The sequence below is a fragment of the Citrus clementina genome, unplaced genomic scaffold (genome assembly GCF_000493195.1).
Source record: "Citrus clementina cultivar Clemenules unplaced genomic scaffold, Citrus_clementina_v1.0 scaffold_3, whole genome shotgun sequence".
Lineage (NCBI taxonomy): Eukaryota > Viridiplantae > Streptophyta > Magnoliopsida > Sapindales > Rutaceae > Citrus > Citrus x clementina.
In genome coordinates, this window is record NW_006262339.1 from 14,028,785 (window position 1) to 14,053,442 (window position 24,658).

The 24,658-nt window shown below is 33.7% G+C and overlaps 1 long non-coding RNA gene and 1 other non-coding gene across 2 annotated transcripts; both read right to left on the bottom strand.

Annotated features, from left to right (window-relative positions):
• Positions 1-2,634: 2,634 nt before the first annotated feature.
• On the bottom strand, positions 2,635-2,742 carry LOC112100637. Its single transcript, XR_002907004.1, has one exon. It is a non-coding gene; the product is annotated as a small nucleolar RNA R71 (small nucleolar RNA).
• A 16,460-nt stretch (positions 2,743-19,202) lies between these two features.
• LOC112100404 lies at positions 19,203-22,092 on the bottom strand. The gene is made up of 3 exons (XR_002906770.1): positions 21,814-22,092; positions 20,322-20,387; positions 19,203-19,563 (listed from the first exon to the last, which is right to left on the bottom strand). It is a non-coding gene; the product is annotated as an uncharacterized LOC112100404 (long non-coding RNA).
• Between the last annotated feature and the right edge of the window lie 2,566 nt (positions 22,093-24,658).

Sequence of the window (24,658 nt, forward strand, 5' to 3'; positions counted from 1 at the left end):
CACTGATATGCTGCCATGTCACCGATCAACAGTACATATGAATTTTAGTCTAATAGAATCGTGACACCTCATCAGTCAATGCCACATCATCGATCCATCTATGTGAACAGTGTCGTGAACAGTAACGTAGACAGTATCGTACATGTGAATAGTACCGTACATGTGAACAATGCCATTTTTCCTTTTATGCTCCTCCTAAGATTTTCGACTGTCCTGAGTTCAAAAGTGATGTCTGTTTTGCTGTCTGAACTCTCGTTCATTGTAAAATGACCATGATGCCCCTAAAATATATAATATACTTAATTAAACTAAAACACACATAATTAAATTACAAGAGACTAAAATACATAAAAGTATAAGTGTTAGTAAGACTTGAAATGTAAAATAACGATTTTCTCCTTTATAAATATACCATTTCTAACACTCAACAGTAATGACAGATGGTATTAGAGTAGTTCCGTTTGTTCTCTTGAACGATGGTGGGGCAAATCACAACTAGGACAGTGGTCTCTAAGTAGGGTGTATTGATAACTCTAAGAAATGAGAGTTATTACATTCATTTTAGTTGAGTCTTAATAAGTTTTGCTAGAATTAAAGTAATTTGTGCTAAAAACATGTTCATAATTGTAGGTTTTCAGAAAGTCTTAATTCATGAAGGAATGCTGAGACATTAGATGAGCAAGAGGAGGAAAGAAGATGACAAAGAAGTAAAGCACAATCGGGAATAGTGCAGTGTCGTAGCTGATGTTAGAGCAACCAGTGCTGTAGCAATCTGGGAGCAATACGGGAGAAAACTTAGGCGTGGGCCAGCTGCAGAATCGCGATCTGCATGTTTTCTAATTTAACTCATGCACGCCCACAGACTTTTGTTTACCCTAGTTTGCAGTATAAAAGAGGGGGGGTGGGGCGCACCACATAGAAAGGCGGCAAGAGGATTATCGATAATTCATTAGAGAAAAAATGAGAAGAAGATTGGAAAAAAAGGAGACGGCTTTAGCAGAATTGAGGATTCCAGCAGAGTTATTTGGATTTAGTTTTCGTTGTTCTCAACTTTTACTCTTCTTCTTTCTTTGATTGTTCTGATGTATCCCGTGAACAATAGATTTATATTTATTTTTCTCATTCCGAATATGAACTAGATTTGCTTGTAGTTAAGTGATGAACAATCCAATGGGTTCTTGATTGTTCTTATGTATTGTTATGTCATTACTGTAGCACTTTACTCTAGTAGTTATTATTAATATAACTGTTATTTCGGTTGACCACCCATTTAATAGTTCCAGTTAAGATGTAGCAGCAGAAGGGCATGTCTTAGCAGATATTATTATAGTATTACTTGATCTTAAGTTAAGTTTCCTAGATTAAGTTATCTTGAATCCCATAAGGGCAATACTTGAAGTTAAGATTTGTAACACACTAGACATAGGTGCTCACCTTGTAGGGTGGAAAGACAAAAAGGGTCATAAAGCCATATCATGAGTAGATTAGCAACTGGTCATTGCTAGTGTATTTAAGGGTATGAGAGTTCCAATATGCGACAGCTGAAGATGCAAATTAATTTTGCCCAGTGCTGTAGCACTTGCCGTAACAACTGGAGTTAACTTGATGAAAAACAGTCAGCTCATAAAGAGAGTTTGATCATTCAACTACCATAATCTCAATTGAATCTTAGACACATTTAATTTAGTTTATTTCATTACGGTATTGTTTTACTTTATTCTCTCACAATCATCAATTACGATAGAACTCAATTTACGATTTTTAACTTCGGCCTTAAATTGATTCGCATTATTGTGATTACTATAGCATTTCGAGTAACATCAATCATTGTGGAAACGATCTTGAATATTCATCACTTTATTACATACTTGCACATTGACATTGGTAGCAATTGATTATAGAATTTATCAATAATTTTTTGGCGCCGTTGCCGGGGATTGATTGTTTATTTTTTAAGTGTGAAGTAAATCTTAATAGCGCCAAATTTGATTTGATTCATTCTATTTATTGGCAGATCAGTACGTGCATGCGCAAAGACAGATTTGTGGTATTCCAATTCGATCCTGAGATTGAAAGGATTGTCAGGAGACTGCGAAGAGAACAAAGGAATTCAAAAACTGTTTCAGGCATGAATAATTTACAGGATGTGGGAAATTTGAACCCTCACGGGCCCTTACAACCAGTCAACATTCAAGAAGAGCATAATGAACATGCTAACGAGAAGCAACTATGCAATAACAACATTATTTACATGGCTGATGACAGAAACAGAGCTATTAGAGATTATGCCGTGTTAACTCCTCAAGTTGTACACCCTGGGATAATCAGACCTGAAGTAGAAGCCGCAAACTTTGAATTGAAGCCAGTGATGTTTCAAATATTGCAGATAGTTGGTCAATTCAATGGATTGCCAAATGAAAATCCCCATCTCCATCTTAAGTTGTTCTTGGAAGTGAGTGATGTTTTCAATATTGCTGGAGCAACACAAGATGCCTTAAGACTGAGGCTTTTTTCTTATTCTTTAAGAGATCGAGCAAGAGCATGGTTAAATTTGTTACCATCTGATTCCATCACTACATGAAATGAGTTGGCTGATAAATTCCTAATGAAATATTTCCCACCGACAAAAAATGTAAAATTACAGAATGAGATTACTTCTTTCCATTAACTTAAAGATGAGAGTTTGTATGAGGCTTGGGAAAGATTCAAAGAACTGCTCAGAAGGTGTCTTCATCATGGCTTTCCTTGTTGCATTCAATTAGAAACTTTCTACAATGGGTTGAATCCTAGTACTAGATTAATGGTGGATGCATCAGGAAATGGAGCCCTGTTATCCAAATCTTACACTGAAGCTTATGAAAATTTGGAGAGAATTGCCAATAATAATTATCAGTGGCCATCAACTAGGCAACTAGTAACAAGAGGAACAACAGGGGTACATAACATAGATGCAATTACAGCCTTATCAGCACAAGTAACTTCATTGACTAACATGGTGAAGGCCATGACATCTGCTCCAGCAGTAGTGAAGCAAGTTGCTGAACTTTCTTGTGTATACTGTGATGAAGAACATGACTTTGATAATTGTCCTGGAAATCCAGCTTCAGTAAGCTATATGGGTAATTTCAATCGACAGCTTCAAAACAACTCATATTCAAATACTTATAACCCTGGCTGGAACCAACACCCAAATTTTTATTGGAGTAGTTAGAATCGAAATGTTCCAGCAATAAATGGACAAACACTCAACCACCTGGTTTTCATCATCAGAGTCAGGGGCAAAAACATATCAGTCAAGATCCAATCACTTCACTAGAAGCACTGATTAAGGAATACATTGCAAAGAATAAAGCAATTGTGCAGAGTCAAGCTGTATCCTTGAGAAACCTAGAAAACCAAATGGGACAACTTGCCACAACAATGAGTAGCAGAACTCAAGAAAGCTTACCTAGCAACACAGAAGACCCTAGGAGAGATGGCAAAGAACACTGCAAAGTAATTAATTTGAGATCTGGAAAGAATGTTGATATCCCAATTGATGTGACAGAAAATATGATGGAATTCAATTCATCACAAAAACCACCTCAAAATGGGCCATCAAGACACTGGTTACATGGGCCAAGCTACATCAACTTCAGAGGGAACTCAACCAGAACATGCTGAAAAAGAAGTTGCAACACCAGTAGCCACGACCTACACCAAACCAAACAAGCAGAGTTTGGTACCTCTTGAAGCTACCCAGCAGTTTAGACATCCACCACCTTTCTTACAGAGATTCCACAAGCAAAAACAAGACAAGCAGTTCAGCAAATTTCTAGAAGTACTGAAGCAGTTACATATAAACATACCTTTTGTGGAAGCTTTGGAGCAAATGCCAAATTATGTGAAATTTCTAAAAGACATTTTAGCACGAACGAGAAGGCTGGGAGAATTTGAAACTATTGCTTTAACACAGGAAAGCAGTCATATGCTCCAAAGTAAGATTCCTACAAAAGTGAAGGATTCAAGAAGTTTTACAATACCCTGCTCTATAGGAACTAGTACACTGGCAGAGCACTTTGTGACTTGGGAGCAAGTATTAATCTGATGCCATTGTCTGTATTTAAGCAGTTGGGAGTAGGGGAATGCAGACTAACAACAGTCACTCTCCAATTGGCTGACAGATCTCATGCATACCCTGAAGGAAAAATTGAGGATGTACTGGTGAAGGTTGACAAATTCATCTTTCCAGTAAACTTCATTGTACTAGACTTTGAAGCTGATAAAGAGGTACCTATTATACTTGGAAGACCTTTTCTAGCAACTGGAAAGACTCTAATAGATGTGCAGAAATAAGAGCTCACCATAAGAGTGAATGATCAGCAAGTCACATTTAATGTACTAGAGGCTATGAAGAACCCGGATGAAGTAGAAGATTACAATTTCTTAAGTGTCGTGGATTTTGTTGTAGCAGATAGAATGGACAGATGCTGCAGTAAAGAGATCAACAAAGTTATCACCTTTGAAGATTTAGAAGAGGAAGATGTTGCAGCAAACCAGATAGATTAGAAGGAGAAAAATAATCTGATAGGCACAACAGGTTTATTGAGCATCTGAATCTTTCAGATAGGGAAGTAAAAACAACTTTATCATCTATTGAATCACCACCTAGTCTTGAATTAAAATTGTTACCTTCACATTTGAAATATGTTTATCTTGGTCAAAACAACACATTCCCTGTAATCATTTCCTTTACCTTGAATCCAGGTCAAGAACAGAGTCTAGTAGATTTGCTTGGAAGATACAGAAGAGCAATTGGATGGACTATGGCAGACATCAAGGGGATAAGCCCATCAATATGCATGCATAAAATCCTGTTAGAAGATTGCCACAACAATTCGGTGGAGCATCAAAGAAAGTTAAACCCTATTATGAAAGAAGTGGTGAAAAAAGAAATCATCAAATGGTTGGATGCTGGAATCATATATCCAATATCAGACAGTTCATGGGTGAGCCAAGTTCAATGTGTTCCAAAAAAGGGAGGGATAACAGTGATAGCTAATAAGATGGATGAACTTATTCCTACAAGGACAGTGACTGGATGGAGAGTATGTATGGATTACAGAAAGCTCAACAAAGCCACAAGGAAAAATCACTTCCCACTCCCATTCATAGATCGAATGTTGGACAGACTTGCTGGAAAACAGTACTATTGCTTCCTAGACGGGTATTCAGGCTACAACCAGATTGCCATAGCCTCAGAGGACCAGGAGAAGACTACATTTACATGTCCTTATGGAACATTTGCCTTCAGAAGAATGCCCTTTAGGTTTTGCAATGCTCCAGCAACTTTTCAGAGATGCATGATGTTTATTTTTTTGACATGGTAGAGCAGACTTTAGAAGTTTTCATGGATGATTTCTCAGTTTTTGGAGAGACATACAATGATTGTTTACACAACTTGGAAGAAGTTTTTAAAAGATGTAAGATGACTAACTTAGTACTCAATTGGGAAAAGTACCATTTCATGGTGCAAGAAGGAATATTGTTGGGTCATAAGGTGTCCAAGAAAGGCATTGAGGTAGACAAAGCCAAGATAAAGGTAATAGATAAACTGACACCCCTCACTTCAATAAAGGGTATTAGGAGTTTTTTGGGTCATGCTGGATTTTACAGAAGATTCATTAAGGATTTTTCCAAGGTAGCTAAACCCTTATGCTCATTGCTGGAACATGACAAGCCCTTTCACTTTGACAAAGATTGTCTTCAAGCATTTGGAGAATTAAAGAAAGCTCTGATCACTACTCCAGTAGTTAAATCTCTAGACTAGACTTTACCATTTAAACTGATGTGTGATGCTAGTGATCATTCTGTGGGAGCATTATTAGGGCAAAGAAAGGATAAGGTTTTTCACTCCATATCCTATGCAAGCAAAACTCTTACTCAAACTCAAATCAATTACACTACTACAGAGAAAGAGTTGTTAGTAGTAGTATTTGCTTTTGACAAATTCAGAGCTTACTTGGTGGGTACTAAAGTGACTGTATACACAGACCATGCAGCCATCAAATACTTAATTTCAAAGAAGGATGCTAAACCAAAATTAATCAGATGGATCTTATTGCTTTAAGAATTTGATCTGAAAATTAAAGATAGAAAGGGAACTGAGAATCAAATAGCAGACCACCTGTCACGGATGGAAGTAGACACTAGTACATTGATAAGGAGGGACATCACTAAAACTTTTCCTGATGAACAGCTGTTGGTAGTACAGCAAGCACATATGCTGCAACAATCAGGATCTCCATAGTATGTAGATTTTGCTAACTACTTAGTAAGTGGGATGCTACCACCTGAGTTGAAGTTTCAGGAGAAAAAGAAATTTCTTCATGATGTTAGAAGTTATCAGTGGGATGGCCCACATTTATATAAGTTATGCTCAGATCAAGTAATACGAAGATGTGCTTCAGAAGGAGAAATCCCCCACATACTGGAGTCATGTCAAGCTGCAGTATATGGAGGACATTTTGATGATCACAGAACAGCTGCTAAAGTTCTGCAATCAAGTTATTACTGGCCTACTATTTTTAAAGATGCTTATGAATTTGTTAAATGTTGTGACAGGTGTCAAAGGACAGGGAACATAACTAAAAGACATGAAATGCCATTGACTAACATTCTGGAAGTAGAAGTTTTTGATGTCTGGGGAATAGATTTCATGGGACCTTTCCCACCATTCTTTGGGAATTTATATATCCTTGTTGCTGTGGATTATGTCTCCAAGTAGGTAGAAGCTGCAACATTACCTACCAATGATGCTAAAACAGTGGTGACTTTTCTTCAGAAAAATATTTTCTCCAGGTTTGACACTCCTAGAGCAATTATTAGTGATGAGGGTACTCATTTTTGCAACAAAGTCTTTGCTGCAGCTATGGTAAAATATGGAGTCAGACACAAGGTAGCAACAACATATCACCCTCATTCCAATGGTTAGGCTAAAGTGTCAAATAGAGAAATTAAAAAGATCTTAGCAAAAGTGGTAAACCCAACAAGGAAAGATTGGTCTTTGCAATTACATGACTCTCTATGGGCATACAAAACAACATACAAAACTCCACTTGGCATGTCTCCCTACCGAATTGTTTATGGGAAGGCTTGTCACTTGCCACTAGAGCTAGAGCATAAAGCACACTGGACACTGAAGAAATTAAATTGGGATATTCATACTGCAGTAGAGCAAAGGAAGCTTCAACTTTGTGAGCTTGACGAATTGAGGTTATTTTCATATGAAGATGCGAGAATCTATAAAGAGAGGACAAAACACTGGCATGACAAGCATATTCAAAACAGGCAATTCAGCCCTGGTCAACTAGTGCTGCTCCACAATACAAGACTAAGATTATTTCCAGGGAAGTTAAAATCACGATGGTCTGGACCTTTTAGGCTGTTAAAATTTTATCCTCATGGAGCTGTTGATCTTCTAAATGAACAAACATGTCACGAATTTAAAGTTAATGGACACAGGGTTAAGCATTACATACACCCAGCGACAAATTGTTCAAAGGAGGTTTTACTCTTTAAAGAACCCAGCTATTGAGCAATGAAAGAAGGTCAGGCTGAAGGACCTTAAATCAAGCGCTCAATGGGAGGCAGCCCATTGTGGAGACAACCACCTCAAACTAAGTTTGATCCTGCTTAGTTTTGTTGACGGCTCTCCCTCTCTTCCATTTTATTTAATTTTGTTCTTAAATTCAAGTTACTTAGTTTTATCTTTTCACATTATTGCATTTTTTACTGTTGCTATCATTTGATCTCTTTATTTTTAATTATTTTTAGAATTGGTTTTAGTTTTGTGGTAAGTATGAGTGGCATTAGATTTCCATTTTGACAAGTGGGGTTATATGGTGACAGAGTGCAAAGGTAAGCCACGTGTCAGAGGGTATTGGAGGGGAGTATGTAACCGTTGCTAGAGCAAGCAAATGGGTGCTGCAGCACCCAATATTACCGTTATAGTAAATTAAAAATTAGAGCCTCTCACTTACCGTTGGAGATAAATCATGACAGATGGCTACATGGATTTAGATAGCAATTGAGAAAAAACTCTGAAATTAATGCATTAATTTCGCTGGCCTATGTTTTTGGGATATACTCATTATATTCAAAATATTCTCTTCCCTAATTTATCTTTATTTACTAGATTTATCTTCATTTAAATTCAACTATAAAAAGGGAATCACTGTGTGTAGTGACCTACGGCACTATTCCCCCTCTCCTTAGTAAGCACAACTCTAATCATTCTTACCCTCATCTTCTCCTCTTACTCTCAGGGACATTATCCTCACTTTGTTACTGCTATAGGCATGCTAAGGTATAAGAAAACAACCAGTCGACTCAAAGATCCTTCACGCTTCCAGAGTTACCACGTCGAAGAAAAATATGAAGAATTTATTGAGCTGCGAAAGATTCTGTAAGAAAAAGGGTTTCAATTTCCAGAATAACTCACCGAAATTGTGCAAACAATACACAATGTTGCAGCAAAACATGGATGGTTAGAGTTTTGCAACCACCTTCGAGATCCTGTGCTATCAATAGTCAAGGAATTTTACGCCAATTTGGTAAGCCTTGATTAGCACAACATTTGGGTAAGAAACACACATGTTCTATTAGACTCCTGCGTTATAAATGCTTTTTATAATTTACCAGCAGAAATTCATTGTGAGTATGTCAAGTTGCTTGATAAATTGACCCCGAAAAAATAGAACACCATCTTTACAACTCTTACAATAGAAGGGGCATCGTGGGCTAATGAGGAAGGGCGAGTAGTTAATAGGATAGATTTGAAACCTATTACTAAGGTGTGGGTGAAATTTCTGAAATCTAGGCTTATGCCAACCACTCACACTACTACGGTTTCACAAGAAAGGTTGGTTTTGTTATATGTCATTGTTCGAGGGCTTCCTATAGATGTGAGTGGCATAATCGAAAAAGAAATCCGAGATTGTGCAGTAAAAAATCACAAAACAGCAGCCTTGCTATTTCCTTTACTCATCACCAGCATCTGTGTCGTATCCGGTGTTCGTCTTGACACGAAAGATGAACATGTCAAGAATGATGGTGTCTTTATGGCACGTACCATTGAGAGAGTTGCTGGTGAGAGTGCTGGAACAACGACTGAACCAGCTGCTGTAACAACGACTGAACCAGCTGCTGTAACAGGAGCAAGACGAGCTATTGGGTTAGAACAAACAATCCAGGCGCTAAGCACCTGTATAACTCAATGTGTTGAGGCTCAGCAGAGGGAAAACGATCGGTTTTGGAGCTATCTACAACACCTAAACAACCAACTACACCAATTTTCTCTTTATATGAAAAGCACTCACCAGAACTTCCCTGATTCATTGCTCCAGCAGTACAATTTTAACACTAATACCACAGGTGCTCCAGCAGAAGCTAGTGAAGAAGCCACTGCCACAGATGAACCAGAAGCAGAAGCTGCAGCCGAACCACAAGCAAAGGTAGAATCAGAAGATGCTGAACCATATGATCAACCTGAGGAAGAAGGTGACAAGTCTGCGACTGATAGCTCACCCACAGAGGCAGAGAACGACTCTGAGAAAGAACGTGAGGAACCCTCCATCCAGACCCATTCCAAAACCAAGAAAAGGCACATTATTCAAGAAGAGGAAGAGGAAGACCCTGAAGAGGAACCCTACATTCCAGTCCTTGCGGGCAAGGGCTAGGGCAAGGCAAAAATAGCAACACCTCTAGCTTCTGAAGATGAAATGGAGCAAGTCGATACAGAGCTGGTTGTTGCAGCAACCAGAGTTACGCCTACACCTGCAGAAGCTAAGCAGCTACTTGATATCATTACCGCCATCATAGCTGAGGGCCAGGCAGCTGATGCATCAACTCCAACTCCTCCACAACAAACTCCTAGCCAACCTGTTCGTACCAGTCTGCGACAATCCAGCAAAAGAAAAGGCAGTACGTCTAAAGGCCCTGCTGCAGCAGCCTCGACATAACCAAAACGGACCAGATCGGTGGCAATCACGCAAGCTACCCCAGCCATAACTCCTCTCACCAGCCCCGTGAAGAAAAAGACAAAGGCGTTGTCAGCTACTTCCCCACAAGTTTCACCAAAGGATAAGTTGCGCAATGCATTCAAGAAGCGCTGATGTCCGCCCATCATGTTACAGCAGTACCAGCCACAGGGAAGTATTCCATCCTTGCTAGTCAATTTATTTCATGTTTAAAAAAAAAACTTTTCTTTCTTTTTGTTTTTCAATTTGTGTGGTATTTTCTAAGGTCTTCCATGTCCTTGTCAACTTGTGTGCCTTTGTTATGTATGCTTGTGAGGACACAACAACTCTCAAGCTTGGTGGGGGGGGTTGTGTTTCTGAATGCATGTGTTTATGTTTGTGTGTTGTATGAAACTCTGTTATCTAATATTTGTGTATCGATTTGAAAACCTAATGCAGATAAATTGAGTGTTATTCAGTATTTATGAGAATGCCAAGTAGAGATAGTTATAGATGGAAGTGAAATTTTGTCCCGACACTTAGACTTTGGTTAAATTGTATGAGACTGCTAGAGCAGAGCCAAAAGAATAAAAAAGATCTTAAGTTTGGGGGGAAAAGCAAGTTTGATCGACTGTGATATCTATGAAATAAACTTTGTTCCAATGGCTCAAGTTGCTGAGTAACCAGATCTGAGTATGTACCCCATATGCAGAATTGTGTTCAAAGGTAACAAGAGTTATGAGCAATACTGTAACATTTAAAAAAAAAAGAAGTCATCTGTCTAAGGCATTAAGTAGCCAGGTTTGTTCATGAACCCCATGTTCAGCCTTGAGTAAAAGATATCTGTAGATAAGATTATATTACAGAGATTGCTACAGCAACTCTGATCTGGGCATGGTTTGAGTAATTGGGTGTCATCATTACAATTGATTGACATTCACATGAAAGATAAATGCTGCAGTAAGGAGGTTGAATACTCTCCATTTTTCTATCTTAAAATCATCACAGTTTGAGTATGTGAAATTTATGCTACCCCATATATGAATGAAATTTTGTCACTGTTGAATTACATGCAATCTCTTGGTGATGTTATAGCATCTCTGGAATTCAATCAAAGTAGCACACACACACTATGGATAGAAATAAGCTTAAGTCTAGAACTGATTTACTATAGTCATTTTGCATGATTGGGATTGTGATATGAAGGTGGAAGAATCCTTGCAAATTTGATAAAAGAGCTAAAGTTGTGTTGCATGATTGTTTGCATGAAGTGCTAGTATGTTGTCATTACTTGAGGACAAATAATGGTTTAAGTTTGGGGGTGTGATAACTCTAAGAAATGAGAGTTATTACATCAATTCTAGACTTAAATCAAGATCACTTAGAGAACAAATAAGGTGTTTTTATTACATTTTAGTTATATTTTACATAAACATTCATTTTAGTTGAGCCTTAATAAGTTTTGCTTGAATCAAAGTAATTTGTGTGAAAAACAGGTGCATAATTGTAGGTTTTCAGAAAGTCTTAATTCATTAAGGGATGCTGAGACATTAGATGAGCAAGAGGAGGAAAGACGATGGCCGTAAAAGAAGTAAAGCACAATCGGGAATAGTGCAGTGTCGTAGCTGATGTTAGAGCAACCAGTGCTGTAGCAATCTGGGAGCAATGCGGGAGAAAACTTAGGCGCGGGCCAGCTGTAGAATCGCGATCTGCATGTTTCCTAATTTAACTCACGCACGCCCACAGACTTTTGTTTACCCTAGTTTGCAGTATAAAAGGGGGGGCGCACCACATAGAAAGGCGGCAAGAGGATTATCAGTAATTCATTAGAGAAAAAGGAGAAGAAGATTAGAACAAAAGGAGATGGCTTCAGCAGAATTGAGGATTCTAATAAAGTTATTTGGATTTGGTTTTCGTTGTTCTCAACTTTTACTCTTCTTATTTCTTTGATTGTTCTGATGTATCCCATGAACAATATATTTATGTTTATTTTTCTCATTCTGAATATGAACTAGATTTGCTTGTAGTTGAGTGATGAACAATCCAATGGATTCTTGATTGTTCTTATGTATTGTTATGTCATTGCTGTAGCACTTTACTCTAGTAGTTATTATTAATATAACTGTTATTTCGGTTGACCACTCATTTAATAGTTACAGTTACGATAGAGCAGCAAAATGGCATGTCTTAGCTGATATTATTAGAGTATTACTTGATCTTAAGTTAAGTTTCGTAGATTAAGTTATCTTGAATCTCATAAGGGTAATACTTGAAGTTAAGATTTGTGACACACTAGACATAGGTGCTCACCTTGTAGGGTGGAAAGACAAAAAGGGTCATAAAGCCATATCATGAGTAGATTAGCAACTGGTCATTGCTAGTGTATTTAAGGGTATGAGAGTTCCAATATGCGACAGCTGAAGATGCAAATTAATTTTGCCCAGTGCTGTAGCACTTGCCGTAACAACTGGAGTTAACTTGATGAAAAACAGTCAGCTCATAAAGAGAGTTTGATCATTCAACTACCATAATCTCAATTGAATCTTAGACACATTTAATTTAGTTTATTTCATTACGGTATTGTTTTACTTTATTCTCTCACAATCATCAATTACGATAGAACTCAATTTACGATTGTTAACTTCAGCCTTAAGTTGATTTGCACCATTATGATTGCTATAGCATTTCGAGTAACATAAATCCCCGTGGAGACGATCTTGAATATTCATCACTTTATTACTTGTTGTGTATACTTGCACATTGGCATTGGTAGCAATTGATTATAAAATTTATCAACATGTATGTAACACCTTAAGCAAATCTCATATCGACAAAGCAAAGGAGAGATGCTTGATTTATAAGGGGTGATTCACACCTTAATTGACAAGACGAGTTTTGGAGTATATGGGCTCCCTAGAAACAAAACTGTGTAGGTCTCGTCAAGGCACAAAGCGGACAATATCCTGCCAAGTCTGGTTTGGGCTATTACAATTGGTATTAGAGCCGACTTGGAATCCAATGTATGGACGAATAGATATGTTAATGATAAGATCTCGCACTATTTATAATACAATAACCTTCACGGGGATGTGAGGTCCTGTGAGGGGAAGTATGTAATATACCACATTGCTAGCACGTGAGATCCTGAACTGGTTTATAAGTTTAGGTTCTCTTAACTAAGAAGATACGTTTTAGGGTGTAAGGACACCTCAAAAACAAAGTCGTGCAGCTTTTTTAAGGCCCAAAGCGGACAAAATCTTTTCAGGTCTGGGTTGGATCATGACAGATGGTATCAGAGTGGCTCTTTGTGTCCTTTTGAGCGATAGTGGGGCAAACCTCGGCGAGGATGTTGAGTCCCTAAGGGGGTGTATATAACACCTCAGACAAATCCCACATCGACAAAGTATGGGAGAGATGCTAGATTTATAAGGGATGATCCACACCTTAAATGGCAAAACGTTTTTTGGTAGTGTATGGGTGTCCCATAAACAAGACCAGTCGGGCTTTATTAAGGCCCAAAGCAGACTATATCTTACCAGGTCTGGATTAGGTCATGACAGATGATATCAGAACTGCTCCGTGTGTTCTCTTGATTGATGGTGGAACAAACCTCAGCAAGGATGCTAAGTCCTTAAGGAGGGGTGTATGTAACACCCTAGGCAAATCCACATCGACAAAGCACGAAAGAGATGTTGGGTTTATAAGGGGTGATCAACATCTCAATTGACAAGACGCGTTTTGAGGTGTACAGGCACCTCAGAAACAAAACTGTGCGCGCCTTGTTAAGGCCCAAAGTGAGCAATATCTTGCCAAGTTTGGGTTGGGTCATGACAGACGGTATCAAAGCGGCTCCGCGTGTCCTCTTGATCGATGGTGGGGCAAATCTTAGTAAGAACGCTGAGTCCCTGGGGGGTATGTAACACCCTAGGCGAATCCACATCGGCAAAGCTTGGGAGAGATGTTGGGTTTATAAGGGATAATCCACACCTTAATTGGTGTTTTAGTTGTATGGCGGCCCCAGAAACAAAACCGTGCGTGCCTTAAGCGAACAATATCTTGATAGGTCTGGGTTGGGTCATGACAATAGTAATAATAATATAGCAAAATGTTTTAATATTTTGTTATTTAATAACAATATATTAATAAATCATTTTTATAAGGGAGATTATCATTGCACCACTTCTATTTTCCTTTATATTCATCCAACCACCACAAAATTCTAATATGTTCTATACACCACCTTTCTTTTTAAATTTATATCAGTTAGCAACTTTTGCACTAACACCGTTAAATAATTTAAATGAAATGATAATTTTAGCCCTAAATAAATTGAAAGACCATTTTATTTTGTAAAAACTTTGAAAAATAAAAAATTATAATTTTAATAATATCCCTAAATTTAATAAAAATAAATCCCAAAATTAAAATTTTATTTTTGAATAAAAATATTTTAATAAAAAGTATAATTATAAACTAATTACAAAATTTTTAGACATTATTTAAATCCCCTAAATTATTAAAATTTTGGGATTTATTTTTTAATAAATAAATTCAGTTATTTTAATAAAAATTTGTGAAATTATATTTTTAATAAATAAATTCAGTTATTTTTATTAAAATTTTGTAAAATTAAAATTTTTAATAAAAATAATTATTAAAAATTTTCAAAATTTAAATTTAATAAAAATCAGTTGAGCCCCTCTATTTGGGATTTATTTTTTATTAACATTAGAGGTATTTTTATAATTATAATTTTTTTTTCAAAGCTTTTATAAGAGAAAATGGTCTTTTAATTTATTTAAGGGTAAAATTTTCATTTCATTTAAATTATTTAACGATATTAGTACAAAAGTGGCTAATTGATACAAATTAAAAAAGAAAAGTGGTGCAGAAAACATGTTAGAATTTTGTGGGGGTTGGATGAACATAAGATAAAATATGGGTGGTGCAATGATAATTTTTCTTTTTATAATAAAAATTAATATATAAAAATAATTATTTAACACTTAGTTTTAAAAATTAATAATAAACTAAAATACTAATAATTTAAATAATATTTAATTTAATTTTAATACTAATATAAAATAATATTATTTTCCATAATACAATTCATACTACACTAAATATAATACTACATTACAATTGAATGAAATTTATCGTAACCTGTAATGCACCAAAATATAATATAATTAACATAGAATTATGTAATATTACGTGACAAATGCACCCTTCATCTTACTGAATAAGCCTTCTACTTATAAGAAGATCATGGGACGTTTCGAATAAGAAAATCTCTATTTATTTATTTATTTAGAATATTATTTCTTTAGAATTTCAATATCTATTTTCGTTTGGTATAATTAAAAATTAATTGTTTGTTAACCCTATCATTGGAATATAAAAGGAATCATTTATCTGGTAAGAACCAATCAAAAAATTTCATTATATCCTTTCTAAGATTGTTCTATTCCGTCTGGGATTTCGTAAGTATAAATGATACAGGAATACAGTGAAAAATGTATTTTTCTCCTATTCTATTCAAATAAATAAAAGAGGCCCCTACCAACTTTGGGTGCCGCCTCACACACTCCTTGCCACAACAGCTTCACTCAAGACGGAGTTAGCATATTCAATGACTAAGGTTGTGACAGGTGTCGTCTTTGACCATTAGTGACTGCATGCAGCTTACCATGAGACCCAGAAACATTGGTCGTAAGTATTCAACAATCAAGGACATGACTATGATACAGGGACTTTGAGTCCCTGTGTTGTTTGGCTTGCCAGATGGCAGCCAAACAACTTTTATGACTGGCAACAACCGGTTTTCCAGCCGGTTGCTGCCATTAATATGTATTTTTTATTTAAATAAATTAAAATAAAAAATATTTAAAACGAATAATATTTAAAAAATAATAATAAGAAGAAGTAGAAAAGGACAAGTAAAGTAAAAATGGAAAAAATATTTTTTATTATAAATATTTTAAAAAATAAAATAAAATGTGTGTTAATAAAAAGATAAAAGTTTTATTCATTTTCTATGAAATCTATCTCATGTTTAACATTTAAAGTTTCATGTTTTATGTTTTATGTTTCATGTACTGATTTTCCAAATACCCCAAGATTTTTCTTTTTTACCCTCGTTTCATGTTTACGTTCAAGTTTCATATTTGATATTCTATGTTTCATATTTTATGTTTTATGTTCACTGGTGCGGAGGTACTTATATTTTATGTTTGTTGTTGGATATTTTAAGTGATCTGTTTCATATTGGTTGTGTAATGTTTCATGTACTGATTTTTCAAATATCCCAAAATTTTTCTTTTTTGCCCCCGTTTCATGTTTACGTTCAAGTTTCATGTTTGTTGTTTTATGTTTCATGTTCACTGTTAGAGAGGTACTCATATTTTATGTTCGTTGTTGCATATTTTAAGCGATCTGTTGCATGTTAGTTGTGCAATGTTTCATGTACTGATTTTTTAAATACCCCGAAATTTTTTTTTTTTGCCCCCGTTTCATGTTTACGTTCTATGTTTTATGTTTGATGTTCTATGTTTCATGTTCACTGTTACAGAGGGACTCATATTTTATGTTTGTTGTTGCATATTTTAAGTGATTTGTTTCATGTTTGATGTTCTATGTTTCATGTTCACTGTTACAGAGGGACTCATATTTTATGTTTGTTGTTGCATACTTTAAGTGATTTGTTTCATGTTGGTTGTGCAATGTTTCATGTACTGGTTTTTCAAATACCCCGAAATTTTTCTTTTTTGCCCCCGTTTCATGTTTACGTTCTATGTTTCATGTTTGTTGTTCTATGTTTCATGTTTTATGTTTCATGTTCACTGTTACGGAGGTACTCATATTTTATGTTCGTTGTTGCATATTTTAAGTGATCTGTTTCACGTTGGTTGTGCAATGTTTCATGTAATAATTTTTCAAATACCCCGAAATTTTTCTTTTTTGCCCCCGTTTCATGTTTACGTTCTATGTTTCATGTTTGCTATTCTATGTTTCATGTTCACTGTTACGGAGGAACTCATATTTTATTTTCGTTGTTGCATATTTTAAGTGATTTGTTTCACGTTGGTTGTGCAATGTTTCATGTAATAATTTTTCACATACCCCGAAGTTTTTCTTTTTTGCCTCTGTTTCATGTTTACGTTTTATGTTTCATGTTTGCTGTTTTATGTTTCATGTTCACTGTTACAGAGGTACTAATATTTTATGTTCGTTGTTGCATACTTTAAGTGATCTGTTTCACATTGGTTGTGCAATGTTTCATGTAATAATTTTTTAAATACTCCGAAATTTTTCTTTTTTGCCCCTGTTTCATGTTTACGTTCTATGTTTCATGTTTTATGTTTCATATTTCATGTTACAAAAGTACTCATATTTTATATTCGTTATTGCATATTTTAAGTAACGTGTTTCATATTTATTGTTCAATGTTTTATGTAATAATTTTTAAATACCTTAAAATTTTTCTATTTTGCCCCCGTTTCATGTTTATGGTTCATGTTTTATGTTTCAAGTTCGGAGTTTCATATTTGATGTTTATGTTCATTGTTACGGAGGTACTCATTGTTACATATTTTAAGTAATGTGTTTTAAATTTACTATTCAATGTTTTAGATAATTATTTTCCAAACACCTGAAAATTTTTAATCCACCATTTTGTAAAGTGACTTTAACATAAGCATTAGAAGAGTATTAAGGGATTTAACAACACTCATTGTATGAATACTATTTATTTAGTCTTAAATCTAACCGTTTCACTTGAATTTCGTGCATCGATTTTAATCTTTCATTGGTCATACCTTAGACTACAAGTGTTCGTTTTAGACATTCAATAATATTATTTTGTTAACATTTTTCTTCTAATTTTTTATAAATATAACCACTTTCGAAGTATTTGTATTATGAATAAAGGTAACCAATAAAATAATAATATTCCAATCCGAATTTACTTTTAAGTGTTTTAAATCTTTCGTTTGGTTGGAGAACTATCAAAGCCTCTTAGTGTGTTATATTTAATTTTAATCTTTGAAATATAGCACTCGCTTTTTATTAAAGAAAAGTATGATTGAATATATAAATATTTGGTTTTTGGTTGTTAATTATTATATCAATAATCCTAATTGTTTTAATTTTTTGTAATTATTATTGAAATTCTAGTTAAGCAATGTATGACTTCAATTTGTTGATTAAGGCTTGAAAAAGTAGTAAACCCAATGAATGACTTTCAACTAAGTTGTAGTGGAAATTGAAATTTTTCACATTTGAGTGAAATTTGTGAAAGTGAACCATTAAAGTAAAGAAATAAGTGTGCTAAAGTAAAATATGACTTAACTATTAAGTTTGATAAAAAAAAAAGCTAAAAATGAGTAAAATACTAATGGTTGCAATAAGTGGCCTCACAAATAAATTCGGAAGAGCTCTTATATTCTACCGGCGCTTTTTTTAGCCAAAATCTCCACTATAAATAACCTTCCAATCCGAATTTGCTTTTAAGTGTTTTAAATCTTTCGTTTGGTTGGAAAACTATCAAAGCCTCTTAGTGTGTTATATTTAATTTTAATCTTTGAAATATAGCACTCACTTTTTATTAAAGAACAGTATGATTGAATATGTAAATATTTGGTTTTTGGTTGTTAATTATTATATCAATAATCCTAATTGTTTTAATTTTTTGTAATTATTATTGAAATTCTAGTTAAGCAATGTATGACTTCAATTTGTTGATTAAGGCTTGAAAAAGTAGTAAACCCAATAAATGACTTTCAACTAAGTTGTAGTGGAAATTGAAATTTTTCACATTTGAGTGAAATTTGTGAAAGTGAACCATTAAAGTAAAGAAATAAGTGTGCTAAAGCAAAATATGACTTAACTATTAAGTTTGATAAAAAAAAAAAGCTAAAAATGAGTAAAATACTAATGGTTACAATAAGTGACCTCAGAAATAAATTCGGAAGAGCTCTTATATTCTACCGGCGCTTTTTTTAACCAAAATCTCCACTATAAATAACCTTCCAACCATTTTTAATTCTATTAATTCCCACACAAATTTATAGGCTTATTTTCCCATCCGCTAAATCAATTTAATCAATTTATTTTTTTAGTAATTATAGGAAACACAATTTAATGAAAATAAATCAAATTAACTATTCCTATATCAAACATAATAGTTTCTACATATTATAAAAATCCACCAAAATCTAGTACATTACACTAAGTGCATCATACAATCTTATTACAAGTATCATCTCCGGAAAAAAGTAGATTGATATATTGCATAAATTTACGGCAAATAAAAAGAGGAAGAAAGGTAAGTAGTTTTAAAGTAAAGGCTCAGCACAACTTATTAACAACGTATTTATCTTCTTCAGAGGCACTAAGAAATTCATCCACTGCCCAAGTTTTTCCAACTGTCGTCATGGCAACACCATCCATGCTTATAAAAACAGCAGCAAGTTTTGCAATAGTTATCGAGTTCTGTCCAAGGAGAGCTCCAAAGAAAAGCACAAATAGAGAAATGGGTTTGCTGACCTATTGGAAACCTTTACCCCTGGAGAAAACAGAGCAATTTTCCATTTAATGATTGTATTCAACTGTTTATTAGATACTTAAATCATCATAATCGCCAATTTTTTATCCTTTCTTTTAGCCTTAAGTCATGCTAAAGTGAATTTATATTGACCAAAGAATGTTCAACCATCTATTAGATACTTGCATCATCATAATCACTCCAAGAACTCTAGTATTCAGTATTTGCAATAAAACAACTCAAAGATTAAGTCACTATAACAAAAACATTAAGTGACCTTTTCAATACATCATTTTTTATCCACTTGTCTTTGACTCTCAACTCCAGATTCTTCACAAACTTATTCCAAAATTTGGGCATCACTTCACATTTATACACAAAAACAATCTAGTCCTTTTTTTTTCTAATAAACATAAGCTCATTTGAAAACACATTATGCAATTAATAAATAAGCAATTAAAAATTAAAAAAATAGAGTAAACTTTGAAGCTCAGCTTTACATCATTTCAGTACATGGCATAATATTGACAAATTTATGGCAAATTCCACTCAATCAGAATCCAAACAACACAAAAAAATAAACCAATAGAGTACAAAATCTCATGACACAATCCAATTTCTCAGCAACCAATCACAATTTAGCGAAAAATCAACCCCTTAATAAGAAATTTAATTTTGAAAACAAAAAGCTTTTAATCAAAACCTCTATTTAATACATATGTAAGACATAATTGAAATACATAAAGAAGAATCCTCGAGAAGATATGAAGAGAGATTACCTTCCCTTTTAAACTATTAAGCCGCCATTGTTAACTTGTTATATAGGCACCCAAAAAATCTCAAATCTGCAATATAAAACAAAGAAAATGTCATTATCTTAAGGGACATGCAATACTTGAGCTTGAAATAGGTCTGAGAATTTTAATAGGCATTTTATCGAACAGTTAACATGCATGTTGTAATATGCTGTTTCTAAATCAAAGCGGGTATTAGATAAGGACAACATTGATTTTATTTATCATTGTACAAATTTTAATCCTCCATACCAAGAATGAACTAATTTTGTAGAAGTAAAATGTATTATGTTTCTGATTTAGTTATAGCTCGTGGCAACCTAAGCCAATTTAATAGCCTTTTTTAAGCCATTACATTGAATTTACAAAACCAATCGTTCAAACTTATTACATAAAAGGACTTATCTAGTTACAATCAATATTAACCTAAATCCATTCCCTTAAAACTATGAAAATTACTTTACATCAAAATCAAAATCGCAAAAACAGTTCAGGACTTTAAACACACTATTCCTAGTTCCCATTCCAATATGCATATTACTTATAAACAATAAAAAGTTCCCATTAAAAATGTTATTATAATTTTACTCAAATCATCATATGCAGCTCATGCAAAGAAAGATGGCAAAATTGAGGAAATAAAAAGGTTTTGTGGAAACCAACAAACAAAACTAAAGAATCAAATGAAAAGGGGAAAAAAATGATAAATGATTCCCAAATTAATAATTTAGTTCACATCTCTTATTGAAAGCAACGAACAAAGAATTATACAAGAATCATTGATACCAAGTTTACTAGATAACAAGACAATATATCATATACACTGCTGCTTCAGTTTCCATAAATAAAGGAAAATTATGATTACCAGTCATGTTTAACTTTAGCTTGGTCACAGCAGTAAGAGCACAACCAAAATCATTGGAACAAGGGACATATAAACTGGCAAAAGAAATGTCTGATCCAGAAGAAACGTTGAAACCAAAACACTGAAAGCAGGCTCTCCACCCTTAATGATGTGAGGGAATGAAATTGCAACCTTGGCCATACTCACTGCAGCAGCCACATGCCTAATTGCATATGCCACAACAACCTATGCGCCACAAAATTAGCAACACACACCGAATTAACTACAAATAAAAGCCAAATCATTGACCCCTTTTTTTTTCCAAAAAAAAAGAGTCGCATAAAGGCAGGAAAATAATTTTAAATGAATTTAACATAGCAACTACTTTCATTACTGGGATCAAGAGAAAATAAAAGCTGTCAATCTAAAAATTAGAAATTTTAATTAGTTTTTCTTGAAAATCAAAATTCAAACAACAAAAAACTTTTTTTTCTTATCTTCACTTTCTCAGCAACCAAACAAACTTGTACTCATCATCAAAACCAACATAAACCCTAAAAACAAAAAAACATTATTTTCTTAAAATTTCCTCACTTTTCTCACAAACCAAACAAAACCCATCACAGTACTTACGGGAAACAAAATTTTATAAACTGTTGCATGTATTCCTGAAGGGGCTGAGGGCGCTGTGCTTGTGCCGCCGTTGATCATTGTCAACGAAGAAGATCAACCCGTTCTTCTGCCTTCGTTGATCGTTGCCGACGGTGGAGATCAGCCCGTCCTTGTGCCGCCGTTGATCGTTGCCTAGGAACTCCTTCAGCCGTCACCGTTGATGGCCGTGGTGAGGCGTGTGGTGAGGGAGTGGTGAGGCGTTTGGCGTGTGTGAGGTAAGTGAGTGAGTGGTGGGGTTCTTTTTTGTTTATTTCAATTTTATAGGTTTGTTCTTTCAAATTTTTTTAATCATTTAATAATTAAACAAATCTCAGCCATTGGATCCACTCTATTCAATCCAACGGTAATTTTTATGTACTGTAGCTACCCCCTTTAACCGGTTGCCTTATTTTTTTCTGCTTTTATTCATTTTTTCTCCTTTTTTTTAATTAAAACCACAACCCTTGGATTCAAACAAGCTGAATCCAACGGTTCAAAGGCAGCCCCTGCACCATACATGGATTTTATGGCCTGCATGGTAGCCGTGTCCAATAATCAATTGTCTGGCTTTATCAGTTTAATATGTTTTAAATTTATATATAAAAAAAAAATCTTCTAGCTTATTCCAGAAGAATAGTTAACGAGCAATCTTGTAATTAATTGAGTTTTTATTTTTCCCAAAGATAAGAGTATGATCGTGGGACCCTCTCTGCATCTCAATTCTGAAGACGGTGGGATAATATTATTTATATATGGTAGTTATATACGGAATTGAAATTTAAAAATAAGAAAAATACAGAGGTTAACATATTATTTTTGTCTTTTAATATGTGAGAATTTATATTTTTTAGTCTTCTACCTTTGTCCGTGTGAATTTTTCATAGAGACGTCTGTATTTAAGCATGACGGTAACACATACACACACATAAATAACTTTTCAAGCACGAATACTAAAGTACAAATTTTGAGTGGACACGGACAAAATAAAAACTCTCATATATTAAAAAATTAAAAAATTATATTAAAATCTATTTTTTTTTTTTATCTTTTATCTACACACTCACACGAAATTCATATTTTAACATCTACACATGAGAACTTCTTATTAAAAAAAAAAATAATAATAATAATAATAATAATAATAATAATAATTTTTTAATTAAGAATTCGGACTATATTAAAATTAACAATCAGCTAAAAAATAAAAAATACACAAACTTAATATAGTATATTTTATCTTATGACTCTAATGCAATGTATTTTATCTTGTAGCATAATAAAATATGTGTTTTTTTTTTTATGTTTATCTTTTAGGTTTATCCATGACTTTAATATGATTAGGGATCCTGATTAGAAACTTATTATATATATAAAATTACTATCTAATAAAGGATCCATTAGGTGCTTTTGGCACGCTATATTACATTGCATTGCTGTTATGCTGTACTTGTAATCCAATATAATTTTTGATGCAATATACATTGTAGTTATTTTATATCATTATTTATTTACTATTAATTTTAGATTAATATTGTTCAAATTTATTGATATCTAAGTTTTTTTATTAGTTATATTAAATTATCTAAAAATAATCGATTTGTATATATTAATTGTTGTAATATAATTAAATAATTTAATATTATATGATATTTTTTACTTTTTTATATTATATAAGTATTTATTATTAGTCATATTAAATTGTTAAATAATAATAAGTTTTTATATATTAATTATGATAATATAATTAAATAATGTAACATTGTTTTATATTTTTAATTTTTATGAATTATTTAAATATTTATTATTAGTTATATTATCTAATTAAATAATAATTAATTTTTATATACTAATTATTATAATATAATAAAAATAAAAATAAATAAATATTATTGAATAGTAAATTATAAATTTATTAATTTATAATGCTCATTATAATATAAAAATGAAAGAAAATAAAAATTAATATTATATAAATTAATATTATATCATACTATATTAAACTATAAAGCTAATGACCAGTATGGGTTAGCTAATGTGGCAATTTACTGCAGGCAAGTTAATGATTTTATAAAGGGTATTAAACACACCCTTAAATTGTTAAAATAAGAAATAAATTAAAAGATAAGTGAAATACATATTTAATACAGTGTATTATGTAATAGAGTTTATTAAATGTGTATTTTTTTAAATTTATCTCTTATCTTATTTTAATAATCTGAAGGATTTTTATCTGAAACATACATATATATAAAGGACTCGCCTACCTTACAACTGTGGTATGGTACCACAATTTTTATCTTCTTTTAACACCGTTGTTGGATTTAAAATGAGTCCATCCAACGGTTGACAAGAGCCGGTGGATAATTAGAGCAGCCGGTTGCTTCAATTAATAAAGTATTTAATTAATAAAGATCTAGATACAGTGCATGTTCTTATTTGATTTGCTTTGAATGGCCATCAACCAAATCTTATCCAGAACCCATGAATTGTTGAAATCTTTTCCACAAAAAAAAATTCCGATAATCCAAATCTTTTCCAATGGAATCGCAGTGGTATCAGGCGAAAGTATTTCTAAACGACGTCAGATAAATTGAAGGTGAAAACAATTTTGTGCCAGGCAATTGCAGCACACATCGGGCGGAGCTGAAACTTTAGGAATTAGGCACATCTTATTAACTTAAAAAAAGAGTGGAAAGATGTGTGTTTGATCTGGTGATGAGGCCTTCAATCGAACGCAGCAGGTAACTCCTTTCCATCCTGGAGCATTGTTATTATACAGGGATTCATTAATATCCTTGTGCTGGCTTGAGCCAATTCTGAACATTTC